The sequence below is a fragment of the Triturus cristatus genome, chromosome 3_2, assembly GCF_964204655.1.
Source record: "Triturus cristatus chromosome 3_2, aTriCri1.1, whole genome shotgun sequence".
NCBI lineage: Eukaryota > Metazoa > Chordata > Amphibia > Caudata > Salamandridae > Triturus > Triturus cristatus.
In genome coordinates, this window is record NC_140584.1 from 809,093,258 (window position 1) to 809,099,967 (window position 6,710).

At 42.7% G+C, this 6,710-nt stretch overlaps 1 pseudogene; it reads right to left on the reverse strand.

Annotated features, from left to right (window-relative positions):
• Positions 1 to 5,588: 5,588 nt before the first annotated feature.
• LOC146858185 (interferon-gamma-inducible GTPase 10-like) lies at positions 5,589 to 6,307 on the reverse strand (annotated as a pseudogene).
• Positions 6,308 to 6,710: the final 403 nt, after the last annotated feature.

Here is a 6,710-nt window from a genome sequence, read left to right on the forward strand (position 1 = left end):
TTCAGGTAATCCACCACTATATACAAACAACACACTACTTGCATCTCCCTAGATTTATATGTGTGTAGTGTGCTGTAACTATTGTTTCTTATTCAAATATTTCTTAATCAATATTGTGGACTCCTGTTGTAAAGGAGTCGATGCGATTCAGCCCCGTTACTTCCGGCCTCTTCAGGACTGTACAGATGAGTATGTTCTTCATATTGAAATATAGAAAGATAAAACCAAATAAATCTTCTATGTTTATATGTTCTTTATTTACAATACGTCGTTTTTATATTTACACATGCCATTTTTAGTGTCAAAATGTCTTACTTACAATAGTGTGGTGTCACAAGCCAAAGTGAAAAAGTAAAAAAAAAAGTAAATGGTCCAGCAGCCATGGTCTCATGGTGCCCCCACACGAGGCGGGGACGTGTGGGTGATTGGAAAGATTAATGGTACTCACATCAAGTCACTATGTATGTGGCCAACTTTGCTGATTGGTCAAGGATACCGCTTCCAGTTTCCATGAGCAAACCCATGTCCTGCGTGTATTATTCTTTTGTCCGTCGTTCGTTGGCGGGATGCACAGGAGAGAGGCAGTGTTTATGCTCTCTGTTGGTGCTCCATAACATGACCCTGTGCGGAAAGGAAAGCAAACTTTTTTATCAGACAAACCACTGAGGTTAACTTGCGGTAAGGAGACCTTGATGCCCTCGCCCACCCTGCTGTGGTAAATGTTATTGTCTATTACCCGCGAGGTTGGGATGTTTCAGCACTGCACTAAGTGCAACTTTGCATTTCAAAATATGCCAGTCCCTCCTCAGCTAGATCTTAGGGAACCTAACATGATGCGCCCAAAGTCGTTTTACAGGGAGCCTAACAAGGTTACATCTACGGTAAGAGTATGTCTACTTAACGCCAGATCCCTACCCAAAAATAAAGTGGAGATTTGGGATATGTTAAATGATAATGTTTGGGATGTTGCATTATAATAGAAGCTTGCCTAAATGTCAATTCCGGCCACAATATTGCTCTGGCAATAGCCGAGGGCTACTCTATTTCCTATATGGATAGGGTGTGAGGGCTTAGTGGTGGTATTGCCTAATCTATTGGTCAAAATGTATGTGCTCCACCACAAAGTTAGAGGGCTCGGAATTAACCGAGGGATTTCCCTTTAAATATCAAACAACTTTTCCTTTGTGGGTGCTTTAATTTACAGCCCCCACTAAATTGTCTTCAAAGTCTACTGAAGTATTTTGAAATGTAATTGCTCGATTGGTGCCAGAGGACGGAACAAGTGATCTACAATGCCAGAGGTTGTCCCAAAAAGTGGGAGAAAGTGTGGGGGGCCTCGGTGAGAGTACAGGGGATACGGTTGAAAGAGGGGCTCGGGGACAACCTCCGGGAGGGAGGGTGGGTGGGCGAACAGGGAGATAAATGTTTGCATACCAAATGTTACTGGGCCATAAAAGCGCCACTTTTTCATTGATGGAAACGACTATCTGGACATGTACCGAACCAAAGATCTATAGAAGTGTAACAAATGTAGACTCACTTTCTATTATACACTATATGGAGCTTATGCCTTTCAGTAAAAAGAGTTTAAAAAAAAGCAAATGTAATTGCTCTTTTTTTTTTACAATATTCCAATTTCACAGTACTAGGGCACTTTAATATGCACATGGAGGACCCTACATATAGACTGGCTGAGCAGTTAATGGAAGCCATGTCAGACCGAAATTTAGCACAAACAGTCAAAGGCCCTACTCATACAGGTGGGCATACTCTCGAGCTGATCTTTCCTAACCATCGTTCTCTGGTCACGGGACAACCCCTTCAGTTAGTTTGGACTGATCATTTTTCAGTAGCCGTTCGTTTGTCTTGTACTGTAGCGCAGACCGATGCAGCAAGGCCAGTGGGAGTTTCCAGGTCATGGCATTCTGTTCCTGACTCAAGCCTCATCAACTTGTTTTTTTCAAATTGTGGTAAACGTGTCTGAGGGAATAGATGATGCAGTTAGCTCCTTCGATTCAACCAAGGTCTCGATAATCTGGCTCCCCTTAAAAAAGGTACAAAAAAGAAAAATGTGCACCTTGCGGCATGGTTCCCTCCCAGTTTGAAGGAGGAAAAACAAAGATGTAAACAGCTTGAAAGAAAATGGCGGCTGAATTATGATACAGAGAATAAGCAGGCCTATAATGCTGCTCTCAAGCAGTTCTGTAAAAAATATTAAAAACAAAAGAGCTAAAACAGATGTATTTGCTGCACAAATAGTTGCCTTCTGAAAATGCGCAATTTTTTTTTTTATTATTGTTAAAGCATTTCCTAGTCCTGAGGCTGACAAACAGATAATTCCTGCCTCTCAGACTCTGCCCGACAATCCATCTATGTTTTTTCATGACAAAGTGGAAAAATGTACTCCCCTTTAAGATCGAGCCATGAAGTCTGGCTCCAGAAGGAAGGTTCCCCGCTAGCGTCCTTTGAGAGGATCGCTCTTGTGGAGGCTGAACTAATCATCCAAAAAGTTAAATCTGCCCTCCGCCCTACCTTGATGTATTGCCACCTCATTCTTTAACTTGGGCAGCTGTCTCCATTAATCCACATATTAACGTGCTATTTAATTTATCTCTGAAACTGGGTACTGTGCCAGCAGCCTGGAAAAAGGTGTTGGAAAAAGGTGTTGGTTGTGCCATTTTTGGAGAAAAAAACCAATGCTGACCCTTTAATCCTGAGCATAGGCCTACCACACTACTCCCTGCACTGAGAAAAATGCTGGCAACTTTGGTGAATGCCCAGATCACCAGGTATATTGAAAGAAATAACATTCTTCACTCGTCTCAATCAGGCTTCAGTTCGGGCTTTAGCACAGAGTCTGGTCTCTTGGAGGTCACTGAGTATATCAGATGTAATCTGGACCTTGGAAGAAAATCAGTGTTCTTTTTATTAGATATTTCTGCTGCATTTGGTACGGTGTCCCACGGAATACTACTGAAGAGACCGGAGAAGGCATGGATGGTGGACAAAGCTTGGAGGTGGCTCAGATCTTAATTCTCAGACCGGCATCAAGCAGTTTTTCTATCATCTTTTACCTCACAATTCAGAGAGATGCACTGTGGGGTCACACAAGGTTCGGCATTAAGCCCAACTTAGTTCAACATCTATATGGTCCCACTAGCCCCCATCATTATATTCTAAGGTTTCAGCACTGTTTCTTAAGCAGTGACACATAGCTTCTGCTGGCATCCCAACAACTTGATGATACCATGGTCAGTAGTTTCCAGTTTTTTCGGATAAATCAGAAATCCTAGTCTTTGGTGCATCTTCCCATTTGTGGCCCACTGAGCTAGGGGCACTCCTAGCCCTACATCAGTTGGTTATAATCTTAGGGTTCAATGTGACACAGCCTTATCATTTAAACCACCTGTGCAGGCAACCGCCATCACTTGTTCTCGCTTTTAAAATCTTTAAGGAAGACCATGAAATATCTCCTAATGGCTAACTGGAAAGACATTGTGCATGCATTAATTACATCCAGATTGGATTATGCCAATGTACTCTATCTTGGAGCCCCACTTGAGCTGGTTAACCGGCTTCAGTGAGTTCAGAATGCTTGTGGCCTGCCTGGTCTTAAACATATCGAAAAGGCAGTCCATTCGGCAAGATCTGAAGCAACTGCATTGGTTACTTGTCAAGATGAGAATCAAATGTAAAGCTCTCATGATTACCCATAGGGCATTTCACAATAAAGGTCTGCAGTATATTCAGAGAAAAAATAAAAAATATTTCCCTGCAAGGAAAGTGCATAAAGCCAGAGTGGGTGGCAGACTGCTCTTCTTCCTGGAATCTAGCCTCTGGAACGCTTCACAGGATCATCTCTGGTCTGCCTCTGAGGAAAAAACGTTCAAGGCTCATTTGAAGACTTCTCTATTTAGTGAGATGTAATTTATTACTGCTCTCAATATCCCAAGACTCATCTCCCTGTGTAAGTCTTCATTGGCACAAAGTAGAAGACAGGATTAAATTATGTTTGTGTCTAGTGAACAAGGCTCCTTAGTAAGGGTCAGGAAAAACACAATAATAACCCTCACACACTGGAAGAAAACTTCCAGCACCCTGGAAGAAAACTTCCACAGAGTCTGGGACATTCGGTTTTTGTTTTCTGAAAAAAAACTCTTGTGTTAGGAGTTTGTTTTTGGAAAACTAAAAAAAGTTTAAGAAGTCTGACAGCCGGTCATCATGACTGATGGTACCATCTGTCAATCTTTTCCTACACTGACAGGAACTGCCCTGGAGGCAGTTCCCTTCAATATAGAGAGCTGTCTGCTAGGCCGGCAGACAACTCTAAATTTGGAATACGGAGGACCCTCAGGATGGCGCCAAACTGTAAATCAGCACTTATTCTGATCTGAGCATGATAATTTATATAAGTGAAATGAATCAGTAGCTTGCCAGAATACATGGGAACTAGCAATCCCTGTATAAAAGCCAATCTCGAATTTCCTTATTACACAGTGGCGGCTGGCAGGGAACACTTACCTCCACATGGCCGCCGTCTCTCCTACGTCGTTGCTTCGCTTCCTGACGAGTCCCTGAAGCAGGAAGCACACAGGCTTCCCTCAGCCAATCACAATGCAGCATTGTGATTGGTCTGAGTGCCGTGGTTCAGTGCTCAGACGGGGACTGGGAGCCTGTGCATGTTCTCCACCCAGGCTGTGTATTACAGCCCGGTGGAGAACATGCTAAGTGCGCATGTCTGTTTGGCCGGCCCAATACGGGCAAGTCACTAAGGAATTCGTAAATATGGCCGGCCAAACCGTCATCCACACTTAATGCATGAACCACTCCTCCCCCTCTGACACTAGCCCTGCCCTGCCCAAACCCAGACCCGTAGCTATGAAAAATAAATGATACGTTATTATTTTATTTTTCCTTTTTCCTGCTGTGAGAGCAGTGGGGTGATGCTCCTCTGCCTTAGCGGAGGAGCCGCCCCTCTTATTACAGTCGAATTGTGGCATCTCTAGTCACCGGTAATAAGAAAATGCTATATATACTTAACTATTATAGGTCATTACAGTTCAATTTTGTCGTCATAATACATGCTGCCAGCAGGCCACGGAGCATAATTACAGGTACAGTTTAAACAATGTAAATAGGAACTGGATTTTCATACTTCAGTAAGTGATTAGCAGAAAGATGATGTTTATGGCAACACGTTTTTGCGCTATGGGTCAGTCCAGAAAAGGCAGTCTCTCGGCATGCTTCTACACATTCTGGGATACAGCATTTTTAAATCTGAATTACATTAAACATACATTAAACATATTCTGAAATCTTTTTGCAACAAGTCTTCATGATCTTCAGAAGGAACATGGCCATTGTCCTAGTTCCTCAATGACTTTTAATATACTTATAATATATTTCAGGGGCTACTTTATCCCATATATAATGAATAACAACCAAGAAGCACAATTACAATTTTACAGGAAGAGCAGTTTGTATATATGAGTGCCTTAAATCAGGTATACAAAGTAAAAGTATAAACAGGCTAGCAGTTCTCCAGTTTGAAACACTTGACATTTCTCACAGCAATTCTAAATTGGTGATTAGTTGAAACATAGGACATCTGATCCGTAAGCATGTCGATTGTGGGCTGGGAGCTCCTTCTCCAAGGTTTCCTCTAAGAGCTCAAAGTCAAATTTATCAAGCTCAAAGCTTGACATAAGGTAGACACATGGGTTCTCCACGCCGGCCTTCTTTAAACATGCAGTGCAGTTCAAGATCTTCTTCTCATCATAAGTAGACTTTCGACGTTTCATAGACGCATCCAAATCCTGATAGAGTAGAACTTTTTCCCCATGTTATGGATTTCACGGGCAAGGTTAGCATGGTTAGATTTAAAACGCTCTGTCGCAATGATTATGAAGAAATCGTAGCGCTCACAACAAACTTGCTTCAGATACTCAGATGATTGGAAGGTTTCAGTTCCAATTCCTGGCAAGTCCCACACCGTCACATTTGGGTACACAGGATGGAGAAAGGGAGTTGGTTCCATTGTTATCTCCACTACACCAGCCACAGCTGAAAATTCTTCCTCGTCCTCTAGGCCCCTCACCGCATTGACAAATGTTGACTTCCCAGATCCGGACTCTCCAGTGATGGCAATGTCAAGCTTTGCATTGTCTATTGAATCCAAGGAATTCATGAGGTTTGCAGCTGCTTCAGGAAGGTCACCTTCCTCTATGGCATTTTTGAACCTTTCAAGTTCCTCTACAGAAATTATGTCAAAAGCCTCATGTTCATAAGCAGGATTGATATTTGCCATCTCCATGGCATTCGTAAGCCTTTCGATTTCCTCTTCAGAATTTATGTTAAAATCCTCATGTTCATCAGCTGGATTGCTATTCGCCATCTCGCGTTACCTTTTTCTTCTCAAGTGATTAATCAGACACCTCAGTCGTGCTGAAAAATAGAACAAAAACATATCTGTTAGTTGTGGCATTTGCGCTTTAGCCCAATGTGGTAATTGCCTATGTGTTGCCCTGTGCTAGCCAGCTGCTTTCATGTGGAACATCCTACCCATATGACTCTAGAATATAGAGAGTGCTTGGTCCCTGTTGCGAAGTACTCAGAGTCAGCTGCTGCTGGGTGCCCTGTGGGTAGGACGTTGCTGTACCTGAAGCTCAAATAAAAGATGTTCATCTTGCTGCCTTCTTGTCTCCTGTGTT